The sequence below is a fragment of the Diplotaxodon limnothrissa genome, linkage group LG3 (assembly GCF_057381915.1).
Source record: "Diplotaxodon limnothrissa isolate DT_005_m linkage group LG3, D_limnothrissa_male_GT1.1, whole genome shotgun sequence".
Classification (NCBI taxonomy): domain Eukaryota; kingdom Metazoa; phylum Chordata; class Actinopteri; order Cichliformes; family Cichlidae; genus Diplotaxodon; species Diplotaxodon limnothrissa.
The window spans coordinates 46,370,302-46,397,310 of record NC_140598.1 but is presented as its reverse complement, the minus strand read 5'-3'; the positions used below and the strand labels follow the sequence as shown (position 1 = coordinate 46,397,310).

Here is a 27,009-nt window from a genome sequence, read left to right as displayed (position 1 = left end):
AGCCATTGTTGTGAGTGCGCGCGCCAAGGGGCTGCGAGACATTTATACAGCCGTATTTTGCACATGACTATGAAAGGCGGAAGAGGAAGTAGTTCCTTTGAATGTAGACAATCCGAATGTTATAGTTTCTTTTCACTGTGTTCCTGTTAATGATAAACTACAAATTTACCCTAAATTACTAAAATATCGATATTTTAATGTGAGAATCAATTCTAGAACATAAATGATTGGTATCGGAGGAATCGATATTTCAGGATCGATCCGCACATCACTAGTACTCAATACAATAACCTCAAAAAACTACTGATATCTATCTTTTATATTTAAAGACTAAAAGAATTGATGTCTTTATTTCTTTATGTGCACATTTCTGTATATTCAAATGTGCCAGATAAAAGCATCTTGGCCTTCCACAGAGGCTATTAGGTCTTTCTCTTAGATAGTCACAGCCATGTGTGCACATATAAGGTCATAACTTAACCCACTAGAAAGCAAGAAAATCTTGCATCATGTAGGCTAACGTCTGTAGTGTATTGCTTCATTGCTGGAGGGTCTTTGGTTAACTACACTTTTTGGGAAATTGAGGATTTAGCAGTGGCAATAACACAAGAATCATTTCAACAAGAGGAGAAACACCAAAATTACCAGCTTCCCAGCTGTCCCCATCCTGTTTCCGTACATTAGTGTATTTTTTTTTAACATTTACATTAAAATAAAATAAAAATAATAAATAAAATACATTAAATGTGCAAAGAAAAAATGTTTTTGTTGACTGTTTATTTTTATATTTGTAATTATTTTAATTTTGTAATTCATTTATTTAAAGTGGCTTTAACAAGCTTCCGTAACAAACCTGTCAAATAATGATTGGTGTAAAACGTGCAGAAGTTGAAACCCCGCCCCACTTTTCACTGCTCTTTCCCTTCAATTAGTTAAAAACTCCGCTGTGCACCTGTGGACTTCATCCAAATGGCAGAGAAGTGGCAGCAGCAGTGTGCCGTCGAGTTGGACCTGTATCAGTTTTACTGCTCGGTATGTTTGGCAGGGGCGGATCTAGAGAAATTTTCTTAGGGTGTGTTGTGTCCACACATACTATTGCATTTGTTCTGTAGATGCATTTACCAGAAGCGCTAGAGGGCGCTAGTGAGTATGTTGTTCTGGTTGTGGTTTTGAAGAAGAAAAATAAAAATAAAGAAAGGAGTTATCTCCGGTAACCCTCTGTTCCTACCTGCATGTGTGTGTAATGCCTGCTGAACTAACACCACACAACAAGTGGCGACGAGAGTAGTGGTGATTAAGTTATGGCTCTGCTCTCTTTGCAACCCCCGGCTGTGTTCCTGGATTGTCCGGGCGAACCGAAAATTCCATTTGCTGCGTGGAAAAAGTTGTTCGATAACTACTTGCTGGCGATCGGGGGTAATGACTTTGCTACGGAGAGGAAGAGGGCCCTGCTCATTCACTGTTGGGAACGGAGGGGCAACAAATCTACAGCGCCTTACCACTCACTACAGATGATTACGAGGGATCCGTAAAGGCTTTGGAAACGTACTTTCATCCTAAAGTCAATGTTGTCGCCGAAAGATACCGTTTCAGGCAACGAGCCCAAGCTGTCGGTGAGTCTACAGATCACTACGTTGCAGCACTGCGTGAGCTCGTGAAACAATGTAAGCTCGGGGCTATGGAGAATGAAATGTTGCGGGATCAACTTGTAGAGAAGACAAATAATGCTCGTATACATGAAAGATTGCTAATGGAGGAGGATTTGACGCTCGATCGAGCTTTGGAAATTGCTAGGCGTACAGAGGCTGCAATAGCTGATGCAAAGGCCATTGCTGTTGGTGAAACAAAGCCTGTTGCCGCTGTTCAAGTACAAAAGAAGATGCGCAAGCCAAAATACAAAGCAGCTAAAAAAACGGATACAGCTCCGACGTGCTACCGTTGTGGTTCAGCTGATCACAAAGCCAATGATAAATCCTGCCCCGCAAAAGACTGCAAATGTAATACGTGTGGGAAAATTGGACATTTTTCGAGAGTGTGTAAATCTTCTCATAAGCCTGTTAATGAAGTGACTGTGCCTGAAATGTGTGTTTTAACTGTTGACAATTGTGTCAGTGGTGATCCGGCTAAACTGATGTGCACTGTTACTGTCACTGTACCAAATACTGCACAGGCATGTACTGTTAAGCTACTAGTAGACACAGGGTCTGGTGTTTCCATACTGCCTGAACATGTTTACAGCACAAATTTTGGCTCAGTTAAGTTAAGTAACCCAGCTGTTCAGCTTATTACATATTCATAAGAGAAACTGGATGTATTAGGGTGTCTTAGAGCTGACATTACTTACAATGGCAAGAGTGCCTCCACTGATCTCTACATTGTGAGAACAGGAACACCCATACTGGAAATGGACTTGGTGACTGCCTTCCAGCTACACATAAAAGGGGGACAATTAGTTCTTGACAGTCCCAAGGTCTGTGCTACACTTCAGCAAACCTCTGCTCTGCCCACTCAATGTAAACAGGGATGTGAGTCTCCAGTTGCATTCGGATGTGCAAAGGACCTTGTACATAAAGTGAAGGTGCGACCTGAAGTGAAGCCAATACAGCAGAAACTTCGACGCTTACCCCTGTCAGTCCGTGATGCTGTTTCCGCAGAACTCAAGAACCTTGAGGAACATGGCATCATAGAGAAAATCGATGCATCTGAATGGGTCTCCCCGATTGTAGTCACTAGAAGGAAGACTGGTGGCATACGCATGTGCGTTAATTTGAGAGAACCTAACAAAGCGGTGGTCGTTGACAGTCATCCCTTGCCACTGATAGAGGACATACTGTCTGAGCTGCATGGGGCTGTCATGTTCTCCACCCTGGATCTTAAATCCGCCTACCATCAGCTGAAACTACATGAAGAGAGTAGAGGGCTCACTGCTTTCATTACACATGAAGGACTGTACCAGTACTGCAGAGTTCCCTATGGGTTGAGTTCAGCACCTGCAGTCTTCCAAAAGATGATGACACAAATCCTACGTGGCCAGAAAGGGGTGCAATGCTATCTTGATGATGTCATCATATACGGAACTTCAGAAGCTGAACATGAGGCCAACCTGCGTGCTGTGTTACACAGAATCAACAATGCAGGACTGAAACTCAATGTTGACAAATGTCAACTCCGTCAAACTACTCTGAGCTTTTTGGGTCAAAAGATCGGTCCAGAAGGTCTGCTGCCAGATGACTCTCATGTCACTGCTATCCTGCAAGCTCCGCCCCCTACTGATCCTGCAACCCTGCGCTCATTTCTTGGCTTGAGTGCATGGTACAGCAAGTTTGTGCCAAATTATGCGACAGTTGTTGAACCTATGAGAGCTCTTCTGCGTAAGGACTGTTCATTCCACTGGAACAAAGCAGCTCAAGCAGCGTTTGATCAAGTCAAGCGGTTAATCGTGCACAGCCCTGCCCTGGTGATGTTCGACCCCAGTAAGCCAACCATAGTCTCAACAGATGCCTCAGACTACTGAGGTCTGAAATACAACTGGCCATTTCTGACTCCTTTTGAGTTTACGTTTGTATTTCACCATCAGATTGTTTCATTTTATTTTTTCCCCCTTGCCTTGTTTGGTGTCATTCTTTTCATCTCAACTGAATTTAGTTGTTTTTTCACTGACATACTGCATTAGTACTACTGATCTGAAATCACACAAAGAACTTAAAATCCTAGTTGTATTTTTTTACTGTAAAAAAAAACAGACACGTTGAGTAAATTTTTATAACTTAATGTGCAAATATAAATTGTACATTTTGTAAACATATACAATTATTTATCTAAAAATGCAGCCAATACACCTGCTGTTTTTTTTTTTCATTTTGTATAAGAATTTAAAAATATTACTAAAACTAAAATGAGAGAACAATCAGGTGTCGCATTAAGATGCCCCACAAATTATATGTGCCAGTAAAAAAAATGGTTTTCCACCAAAAGACAGAGCAGCACAGGGATAAACCTGCAGGCCTGACAACAGGTGGTGTATCACTACGCTGGTTTTCTACTCAGTGTTTACGGTGCAAATGTGCCTTTGTGACATTCATCAGTGCTCTCACTGACACACAAAACAAAACAACGACTACACAACAGAACAACTACACAACACAACACACTAAGTAAACACTCCACACTAAACTTCACAAATCTCCCACATCTAAAAACTCTCTCTCTCTCACTCGCTCGCTCTGTTTTGCTGCCGTTACCGTCACTCCCCAAACTCTCCCCTCTTCCTAAACAACCAAATCCCACGTGTTGACTTATTTTTTTTAATTGGTCAACATGGTACATTTTTCCACCAATAAGAAAGAGGTGGCTTTTTTTCTTTCTTTACTGTTTTCGCGCTGTCCTTACAAAACGCTTAAAAAACACACACACACACACACAAACGTGATGACAGTATTTAGAAAAAAGCGTGGCTTATATATATATTATCATAACTCTGGATTTACTGGCCTGTAATTAAAATGTAAAAACTTTGAAGTCCGAACTTTCAATGTGGGCTGAAATAGAGAGTCAGCGTGGCTGCAGCTTGTTGCTATGTCAGCTTACATCAGTCATGTGATTTGGAGGTGCAGCGTGTCTGTGGACCACAGAGGGTTAATAACACTCACCTTCCTTCCATGTCCAGAGTGTAACATCCAACCACCTGTGTAAAAAGCGAAATTCCCATGGTGTTGTTCAAAATGTGCTCTGGCACAATCATAAGCATTGCTTGGGTCCTGCTATGGGCTGAACCATTTTTTTTAATGGGGGGGGGACACTATGCAATATATTCAGTTTTAGCATTTATATTCAGTATTGACTGTATCTACGCTCAAACTATCTTATTTATCTTATCTTATAAACAACACTGTCATATGCAAAACTGGGGTGGCACTTGGGGTGGCAAGTAGTGATGTGCGATACCCCTGATTTCCTTTCCGATCCGATACCAAGTAAAATTCAGGGTGGTATCGACGATACTGATCCGATACCGATACTTTGTACAAAAACGTATTTCAGTTATTGTATCTCAAATTATAGTGTCATAATGATTACAGGACATTGGATTACTTGTTCTTATCGCTTATTAAAGCACAGTTATCATATAGAAATAAGAAAACTAAAGTTGTGCGCTATTTGAAAGGACTCTGTGAGAGACGTCTGTCTCGCCCTAGCAGCACCTGTCTCTGTCTACTCCTCCTCTTCAGTTCGGCTCAACATAAGCTTGTCATATTCTGTGATATGATTTACTCTGAAGTGCTTGATGAGGTTAGTAGTGTTGCCACAACACCTCACTTTCTTGCCACATGTATTGCGAACTATGTCTCAACCGTTTGTGGAAGTAAAATACGTCTGCACATGACTCGATTTACGCTCAGCCATTGTTGTGAGTGTGCACAACAAGGGGCTGGACACATTTATACAGACGTACTTCGCACATGACTATGACAGGCGGAAGAATAAGTAGTTCCTTCCAATGTAGACAATCCAAATGATATAGTTTATTTGCACTCTGTTCCTGTTAATGATAACCTACAAATTTACCCTAAATTACTAAAATATCGATATTTTCTAGATCCGGCCCTGATGTCTGGACCTGCTCAAAGATCCCGTCACCATCCAGTGTGGACACACTTACTGCAGAAGCTGTATCGAGGGATGCTGGAACCAGGAAAAAGAGAAGGGAACGTACAGCTGTCCTCAGTGTAGGGAGGCCTTCAGCCCAAGCCCTGTCCTCAGGAGGAACACCATGCTGGCTGAGGTGATGCATCCACCGTGCTGTTTTTTTGTTTTTTTGTTTTTTAAAAGTAGCAACTGAATTTGAAATATGAGTTGTTGTTGTTGGGGGTTTTTTTGTTTTTGTTTTTTTGTTGTTGTTTTGTTTTGTTTTTTCATTGTTGATGCTATTTTTGTGTGATTTAATTGACAAAATGTGTTTCTTCGGGCTTTTCTGTTGATTAAATACACATTTACATCTACTGGTCACGTGGCCAGTGCCGTGTTTGACCAGCTTCTTTCTTCAGAACTGTTGTAATTCTTCGTGGCACAGATTCAGCAAGGTGCTGGAAACATTCCTCAGTGTTTTGGTTCAAAGTGACGTGACACAGTTGCTGCAGATTTGTCTGCTGCAGTTTAAGGAGATTTTTAGCTTTGTGCCATGATCAGCAGCAATACTCAGATAAGCTCATTTGTTACCAAAGGACACGTGGTGTGTCATGAAAGTATCCCCAACACCACTACACCTACACCAGTAACCTGACATCGTGTGTAGGTATCAGTCCCAGTAGATTAGCATTTTCGGAAAGACTGACACCAGCACGTCTGGCACGAATAACCATGCCACATTTAATTGTATTTAAATTACAGAGTCCCAGGAGTATAATTTCTTATTTATTTTGGCATGACATTAGAATTTCTTGTAGGTGATTACCAAGCCCACTGTTGTTACTCCTAAAATACTTTCATTATTTCATTATTTTCATAGCCAGTTATTCTGTATACACCAACATATTATGTTGACTCTTTTTTTTTTTTATTGCATTTTCTACAGTTTAAAGAAAATACACAATTGGGATGCTTTTGCTGACTTCATCCTCTTTCCATTCTAGTTTGATTCTGTTTGTCGTGCAAAACCTTTGACCGCTTTTATTTGATCACTGTAGGTTGTAGAGAAGCTGAAGAGGACAGTAACCCAACAGGCCCGTCCAGCTTCTCCTCTTGCTCCTGCAGGACCAACAGACATTGCCTGTGATTTCTGTTGTGGGACCAAAAGAAACAAAGCCAGCATGTCTTGCCTGACCTGCTTGGCATCGTACTGTCCTGCTCATCTTGAGCCTCACCACAGTTTTCCTGTGCTGAAGCTTCACAAGCTGGTGTCTTCTACAGTGCCATTAAAGGAAAAAAATATGTGCAAAGCACAACAAGCTGATGGAGGTTTACTGTAAGACTGATCAAAGATGTATCTGCTATTTGTGCACCATGGACGATCACAGGCGCCACTCAACAGTGACAGCAGCAGCAGAAAGAGCTGCTGAGCAGGTAAAGATCAATAAAAAAACCAAAATGAATCTGGAGTGTTTTAATTTTTCTCTGATCCTGCGGTTTCTTCTTGCAGGGACGGCTTTTTCTGAGTCACTGTGCAGTTAAGCGGAAATCCCAGGAGAGACAAAAAGAGCTGAATGAGCTGGTCCAAGCTGTGAAGGACTTCAAGGTGTGGAAATAAGACTAGAAACCAAATATCTCTACTGACCACAGTGCTGTCTAGTACATGTTGTGCTTTGTGGTAGTGTAAACTCATAAATTACTTGGTTAAATTCCAACTACTGCTTTCAGATTAATACAGCTTTCATAAGAATAACTGCCTCCTTAATGTGCTTTATACCATAACATGAAGACCCTACAATCATACAGAGATGATTCATATGAGTTATACAGTTTGTTTTTTTTCTATTAAGAGCATTAACAGGCTTTAATCCTGTATTTTCAATGTACCTAATACGAGAGATTCAGCCAGCAACTGGAATTGGCTGACTGTGGCCCATTTCATCTGTGTGCAACAGGCACATAGTTGCATGTACACTTTGAGATATTGTTTACATGGAAACTTTTCACAGTGAGTCAAGATGCAAAGTAAACTGCAGATGAACCACGACAAACACATTTTTAACAACAAACCTAATTGGTCACTTAAAGGAGCTAATGAGGACAACATAAGTAAAAATAAAGCTCTCCAGAAAACACTTGGAGTAAAAATCAGAAATTAAAATCCATCAATGAGACACTAACTATTACATATTTACTAAATGCAGTGGCTACATTTTATTTTCTTTATATTGGTTTATGAATTTTGCCGCAGTTTTCTAAATTCGCCTCCAAAAAGTATTTTTTTCCTAATCTAAACCTTCCTTGTATAAAACAGATTTGTTTTCAGACTGCAATGAAGTCCAAAGACAAGCTCTTTGATGAGCTGATCTCCTCCATACAAAAGCAACGTACTTTAATAAAGCAGCTGATTGAGGCTCGAGAGAAACTAGCAGTTGTTCGGGCAGAAGCTCTGCAGCTGCAGCTGGAGGAGGAAATAGTCAGGCTGAAGAAAAGAGACGCTGACCTGGAACAGCTTTCTCATACAGAAGATCACATTCATTTCATTCAGGTAGGAAATGTGTCTTTTGTGTTGTAGGCCAACTCATGTTTCTTTCTAAAATTCTGTCACCATTTAGACTCTATATTTAATTCAGTGTTTTATAACCAAAAAGTCACATCTGGAGCTGTAAAAGCTCAAATGGTTGTGGAGGAAAACCTGTTTAAACATTACCTCATGAAGACATAAACACTGCACTATCACTATTTTGTTAATTGCTACGTTTTGTAGCGCTCATTTTATGTAAGGCCATCAAAGCTTCCCACCCGAGCAAAGAAAAGTCAGAGTGAAAGAGAAACCTAATGTGTTAACATGCAGTTTGAGCCAACATTGTAACTTCTTGCTGGGGAGTTTATGAGGATGCATAAATTTGATTTAAAATGTGTTGCTGTGCAGCAAATGTTCATAAATGAATATGAGCATTTACATTGAAAAAATGAGAGGGAGGATATACATTTTGTATATGGTGCACCATCTGATTACCACACTGGTTTGACTCTACTGTCCTTTATAGGAACGTCATGTATCCACCGTTCTGTTAACTTGAGCTACGCCCCCTGAGGCTACGTCCACGGGTATTTTTGACAACGGAAATTTTCAGTTTTCGGTTTTGTTTTTTTTTTAAATCCCATCAACATGTAAACGCCAAATACGAAGGAAAAGCTGCTAGGAACATGCCAAAGCAACAGGTGGCGATATATTCCTAGCCATGTAGAAATGTTGGCCAATCAGAAGTCTAGAAGCCTCTGTGGGAAAGAGTAAAAAAAGATGGCACATAGAAGCAGAACTGAGTCCTGTGTGGAGGGACAGTAACTGTGTGTATATGTAAGCATTTAAACACTGCAGTGATTAAAATTAACAGTAAATGTATTTTGTCTAAGTTCGCCATTGTAGAAATTCATTTCACAGAAACAAAAGCGTGGCACACACCTTTGGCGGTGCATTTTCTCCGTTTTCCTCGTCCACATGTAAACGCAAAAACTGAGTTTTCGATAATCTCCACCCTGGCAGGAGTTTTTAAAAAAAACTCAGCCTCTGTCAGTGCGCCCCAGGGCAGCTGTGGCTACAATATAGCTTGCCATTGCCAGTGTGTGAATGTGTGTGTGAATGGGTGAATGACTGAATGTAGTGTAAAGCGCTTTGGGGTCCTTAGGGACTGAGTAAAGCGCGATACAAATGCAGGCCATTTACCATTTACCATTCAGTGACCGAAAACGCCATTTACGTGTGGACGAAAGGTGCAAAGCATAGAAAAATCTGCGTTTTCAAAAATACCCGGGTACATGTAGACGTAGCCTGAGAGCCGATACTTTTTCTTTTTTGTCCCGTTTGGATCTTTAGCCATCAGAATCGTTGTCTTAAGACCAAGAAAGATGCCAAGCGGATTTATTTTACCAAGTGGATCATCATGGCCTTGCCATATTGGTCCATTTGATTGACCTTTATTATAATTATGTATTTATTTTATTTTTGGTTGCTACAAACGAGACAGACATGACTGGGGGATAGGACAGGGAGAAAGAATGAAAGAAAGAGAGGGAGAGAAAGAAAACCAGAGGGGAGAAGAGACGGTGAGAAAGGGGGGAAGAAAGAAAGAAAAATAAACAAAACACCTGGATCACCTGTATGGAGAAAAAAAAAAAAAAAAAAAAACAGAAGAGAAAGCAAACAAAAAAAAAAAAAAAAAAAAAAAAAAAAAGCAACATAATAAATACAGCACCATCACAATAAACTAGCTAGCAGTAGATAACAGTAGATTCTAAATATTAAACGATATTGTGCAGCACACAAGACTGACAGTGCACAATGTGCTTTGAGGCAGCAGTCAAGAAAGGTGTTGTCCGCGTCTGTGAACACCCGTGTGTACACCTGTGTGCACACCTGTGTGGATCAGCATGCTTGTATTCCAAAGGTTTCTCCATGTAACGATCTGCTAGGGAGTGTGGGGAGCCATAGCCCCGTCCCCCAGGGCATGAAGTAGGTATGGAGGAGATCCAGGCCCCAGATATCCAGAGGCCCCAGAGTATGAGGACCCGAGGAGGACCACCAAAGGGGGGGGAACCGTGCCACCCTCCTGGGAAGAGCTGAGTAGAGCCCCAAACGAGAGGTCACCCCGCAGCTACGGAGCAGAGGCCAGAGGGGGTTGCAGTGGCCAGCTGTGCCAGAGAGGACCGAGCTTCAGGCCCAGAGGCCTGAGGGCACCCCACCCCCCGGAAGGGGCCCAGCCGGACCACAGGCGCCAGGCCCCGCCAATCGGCCACCAGGAGTGAGCCGGTACATATATGAGCGCCCAGCCCCAGTCGACAAGAACCACCAACACACCAACGTCTGAGGGCATCAGCCACCGGCAGGGAGTGTGGTGAGGGGAGATAGGCCTCCGTACTTTGGAGGGCCTGAGATGTACCCAGAGAGGTCGAGTCTAAGACCCAACCTGACATCTAGACACAGACAAACAGGTGCACGCGGACACAAACGTGCATTCCCACCCCCATATACACAACCAAATACTCAGCACTCACCCAACGTGTAGACAGACACAAATAGACACTGCACAGACAGTCACACTCCCCAAACATACTCTATATCCCAGGTCCAGGTACCCCCGCCCCCAGAGGGGCAAGCCGCACCTAGACCCAGGAAATGTAACCGATGTAACCTCTGGGGTGGAGGCAAGCGGACCACCTCCTTATCTGCAGTAGCAGGGAGGCCCCACATCCCAGACCCCAATCTGACGGCCAGCACCTCCTCCCAGCCCCCCAGCAAAGACGGCTAACAGAACCGGGGTGAGTGAAGACCCCAAACCTCCCTACGCCCGCTCATATGTAGTGTTGCTGTGTGCTGTTCTAAAGTGCATTTAAAACACAGGAGAGCATGGTACTTGCTTCCTCTCAGAGAGCAGCATGGCTCCTCCCGAAAACCCTTAGCATTTAAAATTGAGGGTAGGGCACCAGCGCCAGAGGTGGGTTGGAATACACCGACCATCCTCTGGATGCTGTAAAACATGCCCACCCCCAAGGCCCTATATGTACAGTGGGGCAAAAAAGTATTTAGTCAGCCACCGATTGTGCAAGTTCCCCCACTTAAAATGATGACAGAGGTCAGTAATTTGCACCAGAGGTACACTTCAACTGTGAGAGACAGAATGTGAAAAAAAAAAATCCATGAATTCACATGGTAGGATTTGTAAAGAATTTATTCGTAAATCAGGGTGGCAAATAAGTATTTGGTCACCTCAAACATGGAAAATCTCTGGCTCTCACAGACCTGTAACGTCTTCTGTAAGACGCTTTTCTGTCCCCCACTCGTTACCTGTATGAATGGCACCTGTTTGAACTCATCAGCTGTATAAAAGACACCTGTCCACAGCCTCAAACAGTCAGACTCCAAACTCCGCCATGGCCAAGACCAAAGAGCTCTCGAAGGACACCAGGAAAAGCATTGTAGACCTGCACCAGACTGGGAAGAGTGAATCTACAATAGGCAAGCAGCTTGGTGTGAAAAAATCAACTGTGGGAGCAATCATCAGAAAATGGAAGACATGCAAGACCACTGATAATCTCCCACGATCTGGGGCTCCACGCAAGATCTCATCCCGTGGGGTCAAAATGATCATGAGAACGGTGAGCAAAGATCCCAGAACCACACGGGGGGACCTGGTGAATGACCTGCAGAGAGCTGGGACCAAAGTAACAAAGGTCACCATCAGTAACACACTAAAACGGCAGGGAATCAAATCCCGCAGTGCCAGACGTGTTCCGCTGCTGAAGCCAGTGCATGTCCAGGCCTGTCTGAAGTTTGCCAGAGAGCACATGGATGATACAGCAGAGGATTGGGAGAATGTCATGTGGTCAGATGAAACCAAAGTAGAACTTTTTGGTATAAATTCAACTCGTCGTGTTTGGAGGACGAAGAATACTGAGTTGCATCCCAAGAACACCATACCTACTGTGAAGCATGGGGGTGGAAACATCATGCTATGGGGCTGTTTTTCTGCCAAGGGGACAGGACGACTGATCCGTGTTAAGGACAGAATGAATGGGGCCATGTATCGTGAGATTTTGAGCCAAAACCTCCTTCTATCAGTGAGAACTTTGAAGATGAAACGAGGCTGGGTCTTCCAACATGACAATGATCCAAAACACACCGCCCGGGCAACAAAGGAGTGGCTCCGTAAGAAGCATTTGAAAGTCCTGGAGTGGCCTAGCCAGTCTCCAGACCTCAACCCCATAGAAAATCTGTGGCGGGAGTTGAAAGTCCGTGTTGCTCGGCGACAGCCCCAAAACATCACTGCTCTCGAGAAGATCTGCATGGAGGAATGGGCCAAAATACCAGCTACTGTGTGTGCAAACCTGGTAAAGACCTATAGTAAACGTTTGACCTCTGTTATTGCCAACAAAGGTTATGTTACAAAGTATTGAGTGGTATTTTTGTTATTGACCAAATACTTATTTTCCACCCTAATTTACGAATAAATTCTTTACAAATCCTACCATGTGAATTCATGGATTTTTTTTTCACATTCTGTCTCTCACAGTTGAAGTGTACCTCTGGTGCAAATTACTGACCTCTGTCATCATTTTAGGTGGGGGAACTTGCACAATCTGTGGCTGACTAAATACTTTTTTGCCCCACTGTATGTGTTATGTGAGAGTGTGAGTAATGTGGATGTCTAGGTTGCAGAATAAAATTGAGGCACAGGCGGCCAGAAGGGGACAGAGGGGGAGTGCCTCCCCTGCACCCTGGTGACTGTTGAAATCTCCCAATTCTTTTAATCTTTGGGCTGAAGGAAGGACAGTACTCGGTGTATAAATGCTCAATCAACAATCATTTATTTCCATACAATTCAATACTTATGAGCATTAGAACCATCACGATGGGGAGACCTGCCTGCAGAGAGTCACAGCGAGTCTCAAAATGGTGACGGGTTACACAGCCTCTCATAGTCTCTAGTGGCCCCCACCTAGTCGTAAAAGCCTAAACATTCACATTCTTTCTCTCTTACGGCGCCTAAGTTATGACCTCGGCTCCCTGTCTTTCTGCTCTTCTGTAAGGTGGGGGTATGGAATGTGGTTTATCTCTTCTCCCTAGACACCAAGTCTCCTGCTTGCAACCTTCTTTTATGATTCAACAATAAAACATGTCAAGAAAACAGTGTAAGACATTCACAGCCGATCAAGGATACAGAGTGATGCACACTTTATCTAATGAACTACAAAATGATTATGTTCTTTTACTCAAGAGTATAATAAGGACTAAACTACATACACAGCACACCTTCTAAACTAAAGGATAATATATGTCCTACAGCTGTTATCATAATTCAACTACATTGACTACTGGTCATAAAATAACATATGTTTTACTACTGGCCTCAACATGACATACCTGCACCCCAAGCCCTGCGTGTGTGGGTGGGTGTTACGTTCCCCCCGAAGGGGTCTAGGCATGTGAGTGAGGGGACCAGTAACAAATGAGTCCGGAACCAGAATGAAAAGGAAAACAGACAGAGTTGTTCTGTATTAATAGAACTTTATTACGAAATGGTACAGGTGGATTACAAACGACATTAACTTAACGCCGTCTTACCAACAACGCCAAAGAAACAAAGAAAACGCTCGCAGCCACGAAAGGCAGGAAGACTACCAAACAAACACAATAAAAAGGAGGCACTTCCCACACTTCCTACCCTACTCCCCAGACACTCTCAGGGCCCACAAGCCCGTCTGCTCACTGGTCAGAAAGAGGCTGTCTGTCCAAAATCTAGCACAGAAACGCGTAGAGCCACCGAGGAAAAAGCCACCCTGCTCACAGCTCATCCCCAGTTTAAATAGCCTCAGAGGATGATTGCTGACTGGAGTCAGGTGGCAAACGAGGCTAATCAGCAGCAGCTGTGTCCTGGGGAGAGAGGAGAGTGAGAGAGACAGAGAGGGGTAGGAGTGGCAAGAGGGGTGGAGGCGGGGAGAGTGGGCAAACACCCCACCCACACACTCCCACAGCCTCACAGAACGTAACATTCCCCCCCCCCCCCTTACATTGAAGCCCTACCAAAACAACAACAACAACAACAACAACAACACCCTATTGCGAGCTGCGTGAGAGCGCATCAGCCACTATATTGTCAGTACCTTTCTTGTGTATGATCATCAGATTGTAATCCTGGGCCAGGAGTGCCCAGCGCATCAGTCGCTGGTTGTGATTGTACATCCGGTTCAGAAAAACGAGGGGGTTGTGGTCTGTGAACACGGTCACCGGGGAAGCGCTGGAGCCCACATACACTTCGAAGTGCTGCAGAGCTAGAAGCAGAGCTAAGGCTTCCTTCTCTATGGTAGAGTAGTTCAGTTGATGGGGTTTGAACTTTGCAGAGAAATAACAGACCGGATGGCACACGCCTTCCTCATCATCCTGCAGCAGGACTGCCCCGGCTCCGGTGGCACTGGCATCGACCTCTAGCTTAAAGGGGCGAGAGAAGTTTGGAGCTGCCAATACAGGGGTGCTGCACAGAAGAGATTTTGCCGACTCAAAGGCATGCTGGCATTCAACTGACCATTCAAAAGGCACCTTTGGGCTACACAGTTTGGTTAGCGGGGTCACGACCACAGAAAAGTTCTTACAGAAACACCGGTAATATCCGGTCATCCCTAGGAACCGCCTTAGTTCCCGTCTGGTGGCTGGACTCGGGTAGTCCAGGATTGCAGCAACCTTCGCCTCCACTGGGCGGACCTGCCCAAACCCCACCTGCTTACCTAGGTAAGTGACGGTTGCCTTACCAAACTCACACTTAGCGAGATTGAGGGTCAACGAGGCCTCGGCTAGCCGCTGAAACACTGTCCTCAGAAGGGACATATGATCTGCCCATGTGTCTGTGTATAGCACCACGTCATCTAGATACACATTGCACTGGGGCACATCTCCCAACACCAACTGCATCAGTCGTTGAAAAGTAGCTGGGGCATTTTTCATGCCAAAGGCCATTACTGTGTATTGCATGAAGTGGTCAGGGGTGACAAATGCAGAAATCTCTGAAGCTCTGGGAGTGAGAGGCACCTGCCAGTAGCCTTTAAGGAGATTGAGTTTGGTGATGAATTTGGCAGGGCCGATGCTGTCAATGCAGTCTTCCATACGAGGAAGCGGAAAAGAGTCAGAGACCGTTACAGCGTTTACCTTCCGATAATCTGTGCAGAAACGGGGTGTGCCATCAGACTTAGGTGTTAGTAAACATGGGGAGCTCCAGGGGCTACAACTAGGTTGTGCCAAGCCGTTTTCTACTAAGTACTCAACTTCTTCTTTCATGACCTCACGTTTGGCGAAGGGGCAACGATATGCATGCTGCTTGATTGGGACTGCGTCTCCAACGTCAATGTCATGCTCACAAACGTGGGTACGCGAGGGTACGTCACTAAAAAGAGACAGGTAGGAGTGCAGTAAGTCAAGTACCTCTTTACACTGGGACGGAGGAAGGTGAGATAGGTTGGCCTCGGCCTTAGCTAAAAAAACAGAATTTGACAACCGCCCACATTGCTGTCCCTCAGAAAGGGTACCCAGATCATCATCACCCTTAACTTCAACACTTAGCAGGGCAACAGGGACTGAACCGGGGACAGCCGTCCCAGCAGTGTCTGATGATTCTGTCATGCTGGTGTCTCTGGTATGGTATGGTTTCAACATGTTGACATGGCATAGGCGAGTCTTCCTTCTGCGTTCTGGGGTGTTGAGAATATAGTTGGTGTCAGACACTTTTTTCACTATCACATAGGGGCCTGAGAAACGAGCCATGAGGGCAGAACTGGGCACGGGCAACAACACAAGAACTTTGTCCCCAGGCTGGAACTGTCTTTCCACTGCTTTTTGATCACATCGTTTTTTCATGTTTGCCTGGGATACACAGAGAGCCTCTTTTGCTAACAAAGTAGCCCGTTGCCACCTGTCCTTGCATGTTTTTACAAACTCCACCACAGTAGTTTTAGGCACACAACCACTGAGAAAACTCTCCTTCAGCACCTTTAGCGGACCCCGCACGTCATGTCCAAACACCAGGGTAGCTGGGCTGAACCCCAAAGACTCCTGCTTCGCATCACGTATAGCGAACAATACAAAAGGGACCCCTTCATCCCAGCTTTTTCCGGTGTCGTGGCAATACTTACTCAACATCGCCTTGAGAGTTTGATGCCACCTCTCCAGTGCACCTTGTGACTCTGGGTGATAAGCACTAGACATAGAATGAGAAACTCCAAAGGACCGTAGAGTCCGATTAAAATCCCTGGACATGAAATTGGTACCCTGATCTGTCTGCACGGTTTTCGCGAGGCCAAAGGTGGTAAAGAATTTGACTAGTGCTTTGGTAATGCTTGCTGTCGTGATTTTCCGCAGAGGAATCGCCTCTGGGTATCGAGTGGACACACACATTATGGTTAACAAGAACTGATTCCCTGCCCGCGTCTTTGGTAAGGGGCCAACACAGTCTACCAGGATATGCTCAAAAGGTTCACCGACAGCAGGGATAGGACGTAGGGGGGCGGGGGGCACCGCCTGGTTCGGTTTACCCACAAGCTGGCAAGTGTGACAGGTGTTACAAAACTGCACTACATCTGCTTTCATTGCCGGCCAAAAGAAATGCTGCAGTATACGGTCATATGTTTTAGTGACACCCAAATGACCTGACCATGCGTGATCATGTGCTAACTGCAGCACATGCCACCGCAGACTGGTCGGAACCACCAACTGCCGCACTACGCTCCAGTCTTCTCCAGGCCTTGGGGTCCACTTGCGCATCAATAAACCTTCCCAAACGAAAAATGTCTGCCTCTTGCTCCCCTCACCTCCCTTATCCTGAGCTGCTGCGGTAAAACACTGAACTAATGAAGGGTCTTCTTTCTGAGCCTTCACAAGTGCTTCCCGGGTGAGCAGAAAAGGAGCTCCAGACACAGGAGCTGGCTCAACCACACTGTGAGCTAACTCTAAGGCTCCATTATCTCCCTCATCGGTGCAGGGCATCACATCCTTCTCTAGAATAGAGCCAATCACTGATTCTGACAAATCAACCCCCCCACCTTGTTGCTGGGCACGTGAACGAGTCAGAACGCTCACCGGGAACACATCCGGGTGCTGCAGGCTGAGGGCATCTAACACAGGCTCTATAACAGGATTGTTGGTCACCTCAGGGGTAGGGTAAACTTTCCCACCCGCGATATCATTTCCCATTATAAAATCCACCCCATTAATCGGGAGAGAAGGCCGCACACCCACTGAGAAGAAACCACTCACCAGCTCACTCTGTACCCAGATACGATGGAGGGGAGCAGGCACAAAACTCATCCCAACACCTCTTACAATGATGCTAGAGTCACAGTCAGACTTCTCATTAAATTCAAGCACACTAGCTAGTATGAGGGACTGTGAGCCACCAGTATCATGCAGAATGGTCACTTCACGCTTATCCTCGGTCTTACCAGAAAGCGAAACTATCCCCTTAAAAATGAAGGGCTTAAAACACTCATCCGGGGTCTCAGGGGAAGGGGGCCTACTGACAGGAGGCATGGTTTTAATCAGCCCAACCCCTTTTGGTTTACGTGAAGTCGAGACTGATTGTTTCCGTCTGTAAGCTTCACAATCTGCGATCAGGTGGCCAGACTTAAAACAGAAAAAACACTTTCGGTCTGCCTTGGGACGAAACACAAGTACCTCACTCTTTGGGTGCTGTGCAACTGGCACCTCGCTAGCCTTCACTGGGGCATCGCGCCGGTCATACCTACTGACACTGGTTTTATGGACGAGCGCGAACTCATCAGCCAGCGTCGCAGCCTGCTGTAGCGAGGAAACCTTCTGTTCATTAATATATACCGCGATGCGCTCAGCAATGCAGTTCTTAAATTCCTCTATGAGCATTAGTTCCCGGATCGAAGCCAGGTCAGTGGCTTTGCAGGCCGCACACCACCGATCGAAAAGAACACCTTTTTCCCTGGCGAAATCAAGATAGGACTGACCCTGACCTCTTTTCAACCCCCGGAAACGCTGCCTATAGGCTTCTGGGACCAGCTCATAGGCCAGCAGGATAGCCCTTTTCAGCTTGTCATAGTCCAAGCTGTCCTCAGCTGACAACGAGGAACAAACTTCTTGAGCCTTACCCGCCAGCTTACATTGGAGCAAAATGGCCCATGAATCCCGTGGCCAGTGCAAGGCCGTGGCTATTCGTTCAAACGACTCGAAGTAGCTGTCGACCTCAGTGTCACGGAACATCGGAACCAGACGACTGTTTTTCCCTACGTCAAACGGGGTGTCTGCCTGACGAATGGAGGCAGTCGGAGGAAGGGAAACCTGCCGGAGTTCCAGCTGTCGCAACCTCACAGCTGTCTCTGCCTCCACCTCCACCTTCCTCAATTCGACCTCTCTGGCTCTAGCAAGCTCTGCGTCTAAACGCCTAAGCTCCAGCTCTTTCTTTAGCTGGAACTCCCTCTCACGGTCCTCCTTTTCTAACTGGAGACGAGCCAGGCGTACACGGAGCTTAGCATCCTGCTTCGAGCCTTCACTTGATTCAATGGAGAGGGGTTCGAAGCGAGGCAATGTCATGGGTTTGTCCTCAGGCAGCCCCTGATCAACAGGTGTCGACACCAATGGACCTACAGCTGGAGCTGATGCCTGCGGAACAGGCTGAGACCCACAGCCTCACAGAACGTAACAGTGGGTGTAGTAGAGCGGGAATAGGGAGGCAGCTGAGGATGGGGAGGGAAGAAAGGGAGGGGCAAGCGGCCGATACTGATGGAGCCATATTGGAACAAGTCTTGAAAAACTAGATCTATTGTAGAAATACTTCTTTGAGAAAAGCAGGGAGCTGAAACTTTGCACACATCCTATTGGGATTTTTTTTTCTTTTTCCTTATAGTTACATATAACATAACATTTTATTTTATTTATTTTTTTAAATATATGTTCAAACATTAAATTTAAACCTAACTTTTGTTCTTCTTTTTTTTGTTTGTTTGTTTTTCCAGCTCTTCCAGTCTCTCTCCATCTCATGTGAATCTCCAGACTTGCCAACAGGCGCTGTTGTTCGTCCTAAACATTCGGTGGAAACCGTGACCGAATGTCTGACTCAGCTGAGAGATGACATGAAGAAGCTTCTGGAGACCACATGGCCCAAGATCTCTGCAACAGGTACCTGAGAGAAATATCCATCCACTTGATTCCACTTAATCCAGTATTATTCATTTATTTTGTTCCTATCAGTTTTTGGTATAAAAGTTGTGCTGCCACCTGTGCCAAAGACCAGAGAAGAGTTTTTGTGCTGTAAGTATATCAGTATATCAAAGCAGTAATCACTTACTAAATACTAGAAGGCTGATGATATTCTTGGTTTGCTTGTCTATCAGATCACTGTCCTCTAACACTGGATCCCAACTCAGTCAACAAATACTTGGACCTTTTACAAAATTCTCAACGAGTGACGAGTGGCTACTATGAGCATTTTCATTCATCTTCGACTCAGAATTTGGGAAGAATGACAAGTTCTGGAGTTTGGAGTGCTCTACAGACGGTTACACTTTCAGACATAACTCAGTAGCCAAGGCGGTGTCAGGTCCTCGTACCTCTCAGATTGGCGTGTACCTGGATTACAGATCAGGTACTCTGTCGTTTTACAGCATCTCTGACACCATGACTCTGCTTCACAAAGTGCGCACAGTATTCACTCAGCCTCTCTATCCTGGCCTTGGGCTGAAGGAAGGAAGCTCTGGCTGTTATGCAGAAGTGAAGAAGTTGTGATGCCAACTTTTTCACCTCTACCATGTTGATTAATGTCTTTCAAGACCTAAAATAAGCAGTGTAGAAACCTGTGAGCTCATTGAATTTGTTTGACACTTATTTGCTAAATGCTGAATGACTCGCACTGTTTGGATGTGGATAGACGTACCAGGTGCCCCACTGTGACAAAGGACATTGGAATTGTAAGATTTTGTTGCTCTAATTAATCTATGCTTAACAGTTTTTTTTGTTTGTTTGTTATTTTAAAATATTGAGTTTATATTCACTTTTTCAACTGCATGTACCTTATTGTCGTTGTTCCATTTTACTACTTTAATGCTTGGGAGGGATTTCATAAGGAAATAAAGTTGACAACATACTGCACATAGGGCTTATTGTACTAATGATGAATGGGTTCAGATGAAGTCAGTTTTGCAGTCAGCTATAGGTACAGAGATGCTGTATTGCACTATGACCAAAGTCTAGAAGATGGGAAAGATTATTAAATACTGTAAACTCTCTGAATGCAGCTGTATTCATCAGTGGACCTGTACCGCCGGTCAGAGGAGGAGACGAGAGATTCAGCAGGTTGTTTGCACTGAATAAATGGCTTATATCAGCATGTACTGACCACTCAGTGCATTTTATCAACAATTTTAATATTTTTTGGGAACGCAGGCATCCGTTTAAAGCAAATGGATTCAATTTTAACAAGTCAGGGGTGAAACTGTTCACCTCCAACTTCTTTTATTCCATACATCATCCATCTGTGCTTGGTGCCAAGGCTGAGATAAACGAGGAGTTATCTCATAAAGAGGAACAAACAGTACTCCAAGAACAGACAAAGCCCAGCAGAAACCTTGAGGAGGAGCTCCATCTGCCCCCACCTGGGAAGAGCATCAGAAAGGAGAGACATCAGAGGCAAGAAGAGGGGTCCCCATTTGTCTCCAACTCTCTCAACAACACCAACGACCAGAACCAGGGACCACGACCTTCTCCAGTCCCCCAAACCCCTGATAGGCCATCACCATCCTCCCCCTCCCTTTCTCCCTCCTCGCCACACCTGAAATTCACTGAGGAGATGATGGAGCGGGTCAATGCTGGGCTCAGATCTACCCCCCGGCCCAATCCCTTTTTGTCCCCCATAAGCCCCCCACCAGAGCAACCAAAGGTTCGCCATCGAGCCCCGCCCTCAACAGAGCAATCGAAGCCCCCCTTAGTTCCTCCTTACCACCTTCATGCTCTGTCTCTGCAGTCTGATGTGTGAAGGGTCCGGGCTGCGAGGATTATGGCAGTGGTGACTTTTCCCAGGAGAAGCTGAGACCCTGTTTACTAGAAGGTTTTAACATTTCTGTACTTTTAGGTGACAGAAGGAGACATGTGGCCTGGTCAAAACACAGAGAGCGGCACTCTAAAAGACCTTTAAATATAGTAAACATACCTTGTGTGCCATAGACTGCTCCCAAACACGAGGGGGCAAATAATACCTCTAAAACACTCAAGTTGGCTTCATTAAACGTTAGATCTTTAGCTGGGAAAACATTTTAATTTAATCACTGAGCACAGCCTTGATTTTATGTTTTTAACTGAAACTTGGTTGGACCAAAGTAACAGTAGAGCTGTTCTCATCGAGACGACCCCTCCTAACTACAGTTTTATCAGTGAGGCCAGGGTGAGCAGGAGAGGAGGGGTTGCTGTCTTATTTAACCCTTTAAAGCCGGTCGGAGCAGGCACGCTCCATTTTGCGTAACTATTTTTCAATCCCTGTAGAACCGGAACCGCGTAAGCTAGCGCAATAATTTTTTTTGCATATAAAACCGGAGGAGTTGTATTTACATCTTAAGCCATCAGCTTGTCCTAGGTCACGATTTCCTTCCACATATAGCTTTGCAAATATTGCATAAAAAGCGCTTGCAGGAACAAAAACATAATATTCCAGAAACACGCTTTGCCGATCCGATTAGCTGTTCGTAATAGGGCTGCCACAAACGATTATTTTGATAGTCGACTAGTCACCGATTATTTTTGCGATTAGTCGACTAATCAGATCATCCATTGGACATACAGCTTATTGCACCAGCATGCATCTGCTCTTATATAACTATCATTAGCTTACAGCTTTAAGTGTTTAAGGTATGTGCTAACTAAAAATAAAGACAAGATGATAGTTTATTAAATTTTAATGAAATCTGCAGATTGTTGTGGTTTAATAAACTCCTTGCTATCTAAAATATAACAGGACACCGGAGTAAATTCTTGAGCATCTCACACTTCTGATAATCAGCTGTCTGCTTGACGTTTATTCAGCTGTGTAAAAACTTTAATCTCAGCCAAACCGATTTACTCAGGAACAAATAAAATACTAAAAAAAAAGCCAAACAATAACATTTTGAAGTTATCTAAGTGACTTATATATATATATTTAACCTGAGTAGCGAAAGACGGCGGTGGGTTTGAAAACGATTTGCCGGGAGTCCGGTGTTCTCACGGCTCTAGTTAGCCTAGCCTAGCCTCCGGCTAGCTATCGAGCTAGTGGGTAACAGACGTCTCTGAAAACGTCGGAGCACTTTTGAAAATATGTGGTGTCTTGATAAACTGAGCAGATATTTGAGGTTTACACAGCTACATTCTCGCCTGAAAATATGTTAAACATTTATTTTGTGACCCAGAAAGAATAATAAGAGTAAAACCAACTAGCTGCCACCATTGTTGGAAACTGAGCTGGGCCGCGCTATGAATTCTGGGACACAGCTTCTTCTTCTTCGGGGTTTAACGGCAGTTGGCATCCTTGTACATGCAGTGCTGCCATCTTCTGTTTCAGTCTGTTATTACACTCTTAAATCCTGCTACTTATTCCTGCGTCTTTCAGGATCTTACAAAGCTTCAAACGACACGTCGACTATTAAATCAGTCGTCGACGATTTTGATAGTCGACGTAATCGTGACTAGTCGACTAATCGTGGCAGCCCTAGTTCGTAACACTTCGCACATTGAAACAGACATAAGCGTGAACGATCGCATGTCCGCCATCACCTGCCCAAAACCGTGAGTGATGTCATTTTCGCGGAAAATTTAGTTTTTTACTTGTGCGCCTTGTGCGGTGTTTTTAAAAGTTATCTTTGACTTTATGACTTTCTGTGTAGTTTCTGGGATGCTTAGGACTTAGGACTCTATTGCAGTGCTGGAAATAGTTTATTTTGATCCATATGCTGCTTTTTTGCAAATTGGTATTATAATATTTATTTTCGTTCTTCCTGCGGTATATAAAAATTGGTGTATTTCAAAAATAAAACTATGAAGACACTCAAAATAAATTTCCTGTGGTGGGAAACTATTTTGTGCAACTTTTTTGTATTTACAGTTTTGAGAGATAAACCTCTTAAATTTCTCTAACTAGAAATATATGTTAAAAAAACAAAAACGATTTAAAATGTTTTTGTAGTTTATTGCACTTTATGTAATTACTATGCACTCAATGCATACATATTATTAAAATTTGGGCTATAATGGTTGTATTGATGTATAGCAACTTGAAATGCTCCCAAAAATGGCTCCACAGCATGTAAAAATATAATATCAGCTCTGGCGGACTTGGTTCTATGGTAGGTCTTAAAGGGTTAATGAGTCATTTCAATGTAAGCAGCTATCTCCTGGAAGTTTTCAGTCTTTTGAATATGTGGCTTTACAGCTGAAGGCCCCATCCAAAGTTGTGTTTCTTAATGTTTACAGGCCTCCCAAATACTGCACAGACTTTTTTAATGACCTCAGTGAACTGCTGTCTGTGATCTGTGTTGATTTCGGCTGTGTAATTATTGTTGGGGATTTTAACATCCATGTGGACAACCCTCAGGACAAAGGGACTAAAGACCTGAGTAACACTCTGGGCAACTTTGGGCTGACTCAGCATGTAACAGAGGCCACACATAATAGAGGACACACTCTTGACCTACTGATCTCCAAGGGCCTGAGCATTTCAAAGGTTACTGTGTCTGATGTGGGCCTGTCTGATCATTACTGTGTTTTCTTTGAAAGTAAAATCTCAGCCCACATAAATATATCAACAGCAGTGATCACAAAACGGTGTATAACTGAAGACAGTAGTGCGATTTTACATAGAGATGGCGCCGAGTATGGCAGCCTCGTCGCGAGCTCCCCAAGCAACGGCTTTCTTCTGTGTTTAATTCTACTTTTCCTTTATTTTTTCACGACTAGCACGTCTCCTTGTGTACGACCGACAAACCTTACTGGACATAAAAGACGGTCTTTCTTATAACTTTCCGGAGTTCAAGTTTTGCAACACGGACCCTCCGTTCGCAGACCCCCCATTCATCTCACCTGAGACGCCTTTGTTCTCTGGCCCTGGAGACCGCAAACGCCGACGCAGAGGGAGAAGATCTGGCGTTCTGGTTCGACTGAGACGGCGCACTAACAGACCACCGTTACCCAGTTTATTACTGGCTAATGTACAGTCTCTGGAGAACAAGCTATGCGAGCTTCGGGCACGGATCTCATTCCAGCGAGAGATGCGGGACTGCTGCGTGATCTGCCTCACAGAAACCTGGCTATCGGACAAGGTACCGGACTCCGCAATACAACTACCGGGGTTCTCTGTGCACCGCACGGACAGGTCACAGGATCTTACTGGGAAAAGCAGAGGCGGTGGTGTGTGTTTCATGATCAACAACAGCTGGTGTGATTATGCGAACGTGCACCCGGTCAAATCCTTCTGCTCACCGGACCTGGAGTACCTGATGATTAAGTGCCGGCCATTCTGGCTACCGAGGGAATTTACAGCAGTGATTATTACGGCTGTTTACATTCCCCCACAAGCTGACACTGACCGAGCACTCAGGGAACTGTACAGCGCGATCAGCAGTGAGGAAACCGCACACCCAGTGGCAGCGTTTATCACAGCCGGAGACTTTAATAAGGGAAACCTGAAGAAAGTCTCACCAAAACTCCACCAACACATCCATTTTAACACTCGTGGAGACCGGCTACTTGACCACTGCTACACCTCTTTCCGGGATGCGTACAAAGCCCTCCCCCTCACCCCATTCGGCCAATCAGATCACCGCTCCATCCTGCTCCTGCCCGCCTACAGGCAGAAGCTGAAACAGGACGCTCCAACCCGGAGGGCGGTGCACTGTTGGACGGACCAATCGGAGTCTACGCTGCGGGACTGTTTTGATCACGCGGACTGGGAAAGGTTTCACGTGGCTGCTAGGGACATTGATGAGTACACAGACTCAGTCTGCGGATTTATCAGTAAATGCGTGGAAGATGTCGTCCCATCCAGAACAGCTAAATCCTTCCCAAATCAAAAACCCTGGATTAACGGAGATGTTCGCGCGGCACGGAGCACCGCCTTTGCCTCCGCGAACACATCGGACTACAAACACGCACATTACCAACTCCGGAAGACGATCAAAGCAGCCAAACGTGAGTACAGGGACAGGGTGGAGCAACAGTTTGACAACCCTCGGAGTATGTGGCAGGGACTAAACATGATCGCAGACTTTAGAGGGAAAACCAGCACACCGCAGACCACGGCCTCTCTGTGTGAGGATCTAAACGTATTCTACGCTAGATTCGACACAGCGAACACCACGAGACCGGACAGTGTGCGCACCGCGGATGACGTCAGTGCGCACACTGTGTCTGAGGAGGATGTGCGGAAGTGCTTCAGGAAGGTGAACGCACGCAAAGCTACTGGTCCGGACGGGATTCCCAGCCGCGTCCTCAAGTCATGCGCGGCTCAGCTGGCTGGAGTGTTCACACACACATCTTCAACCTTTCCCTCTCTCTGTCTGTAGTCCCAGCCTGCTTCAAAATGGCCACCATCGTCCCTGTACCCAAATCCTCCACCATCTCCTCATTGAACGACTGGCGACCTGTAGCCCTGACCCCCATCGTGAGCAAATGCTTCGAGAAGCTGGTCAGGGACTTCATCCGCTCTGCACTACCCGACTCACTGGACCCTCTACAGTTCGCATACCGCCACACAGGTCCACTGATGATGCCATAGCCCTGACACTACATACTGCCCTCTCACACCTGGAGAAGAGAGACACGTATGTGAGAATGCTGTTTGTAGATTACAGCTCAGCATTCAATACCATCGTTCCCTCAAAGCTGGACAGGAAACTGCAGGATCTAGGACTGAGCAGCTCCCTCTGTGTGTACTGAGCCCTCTCCTGTACTCACTCTACACCTACGACTGCACAGCCACTAACAACTCCAACATCATTGTGAAGTTTGCGGACGACACTACAGTGGTGGGTCTTATCACCAACGGTGATGAGACGGCTTACAGGGAGGAGGTCAGCGCCCTGACCCACTGGTGTCAAGACAACCATCTCACCCTCAACGTCGCAAAGACAAAGGAGTTGATAGTGGACTTCCGGAGGTGCAGAGAAGTACACACCCCCATCACCATCAACGGCGCTGCTGTGGAGAGAGTGAGCAGCTTCCGGTTCCTTGGGGTACATCTGGCTGAGGATCTTACATGGTCAGTACACATAAACAAAACAGTGAAGAAGGCGCAACAGCATCTCTTCTTTCTCAGGAGACTGAAAAGATTCGGCATGAGCCCCCGCATCCTCAGGACCTTCTATCACTGTGCCATTGAGAGCATCCTCACTGGATGCATCACCACCTGGTATGGCAACAGCACCGCCTACAACCGCAAAGCTCTCCAGCGAGTAGTGCGGTGCTCTGAATGGATAATTGGAGGTGAGCTTCCCTCCCTCCAAGACATCTACAGGAAGCGGTGCCTGAGGAAAGCGGGGAGGATCATCAAGGACTCCAGTCACCCCAGCCATAAACTGTTCAGACTACTTCCCTCAGGAAGGAGGTTCTGCAGCATCCGGTCCCGTACCAGCAGACTGAGAGACAGCTTCTTCCATCAGGCCATCAGACTGCTGAACACTTCATAGACACCTCAGCTTCACTACTGGAACTTCAACATTATGCACTCCATACTGTACAGTAATGCCACTGTTTTGCACATGTCTCAACTCTGTATGTTTTTATATATTTTATTTATTGTTGACTCTATTTAATTTGTAAAATATGTATACACACACACACACACACACACACACACACACACA

General features: G+C 45.1%; 1 pseudogene; it reads left to right on the top strand.

The window, feature by feature from the left end:
* Positions 1–960: 960 nt before the first annotated feature.
* Positions 961–19,915, top strand: LOC146636143 (E3 ubiquitin-protein ligase TRIM16-like; annotated as a pseudogene).
* The last annotated feature ends 7,094 nt before the right edge of the window (positions 19,916–27,009 follow it).